We start from the raw sequence: 1,464 nt of genomic DNA, 5'->3' as shown, positions 1-1,464 counted from the left end.
TTATGGATACAATATTACTGGAACATACCCACACAAAATCACACATTTGCTATACATGGATGATCTAAAACTACTGGCAGCAACAAATCAACAACTCAACCAATTACTAAAGATAACAGAAGGATTCAGCAATGATATAAATATGGCTTTTGGAACAGATAAATGTAAGAAAAATAGCATAGTCAAGGGAAAACACACCAAACAAGAAGATTACATATTGGATAACCACAGCGACTGCATGAAGCGATGGAAAAAACAGATGCCTATAAATATCTAGGATACAGACAAAAAATAGGAATAGATAATACAAATGTTAAAGAAGAACTAAAAGAAAAATATAGACAAAGACTAACAAAAATACTGAAAACAGAATTGACAGCAAGAAACAAGACGAAAGCTATAAATACTTACGCTATACCAGTATTGACCTACTCATTTGGAGTAGTGAAATGGAGTGACACAGACCTAGAAGCACTCAATACACTTACACGATCACAATGCCACAAATATAGAATACATCACATACATTCAGCAACAGAAAGATTCACATTAAGCAGAAAGGAAGGTGGAAGGGGATTTATAGATATAAAAAACCTACATTATGGACAGGTAGACAATTTAAGAAAATTCTTTCTAGAACGAGCAGAAACTAGCAAAATACACAAAGCAATCACTCATATAAATACATCAGCTACACCATTGCAATTTCATAACCACTTCTACAACCCTTTAGATCACATAACATCAACAGATACAAAGAAAGTAAATTGGAAAAAGAAAACACTGCATGGCAAGCACCCGTATCATCTAACACAGCCACACATAGATCAAGACGCATCCAACACATGGCTAAGAAAAGGCAATATATACAGTGAGACGGAAGGATTCATGATTGCAATACAGGATCAAACAATAAACACCAGATATTACAGCAAGCATATTATTAAAGATCCCAACACCACAACAGATAAATGCAGACTTTGCAAACAACAAATAGAAACAGTAGATCACATCACAAGCGGGTGTACAATACTAGCAAATACAGAATACCCCAGAAGACATGACAATGTAGCAAAAATAATACATCAACAACTTGCCATAAAACATAAACTAATAAAACAACACGTTCCCACATACAAGTACACACCACAAAATGTACTGGAGAATGATGAATACAAATTATACTGGAACAGAACCATTGTAACAGATAAAACAACACCACATAACAAACCTGACATCATACTCACCAATAAAAAGAAGAAATTAACACAACTAATTGAAATATCCATACCCAACACAACAAATATACAGAAGAAAACAGGAGAAAAAATTGAAAAATACATCCAACTGGCTGAGGAAGTCAAGGACATGTGGCATCAGGATAAAGTTGACATTATACCAATCATACTATCAACTACAGGAGTCATACCTCACAATATCCACCAGTACATCAATGCAATACAG

This window comes from Schistocerca nitens, chromosome 11, assembly GCF_023898315.1.
Source record: "Schistocerca nitens isolate TAMUIC-IGC-003100 chromosome 11, iqSchNite1.1, whole genome shotgun sequence".
Taxonomy (NCBI): Eukaryota; Metazoa; Arthropoda; class Insecta; order Orthoptera; family Acrididae; genus Schistocerca; species Schistocerca nitens.
Note: the sequence above shows the minus strand (reverse complement) of the source record.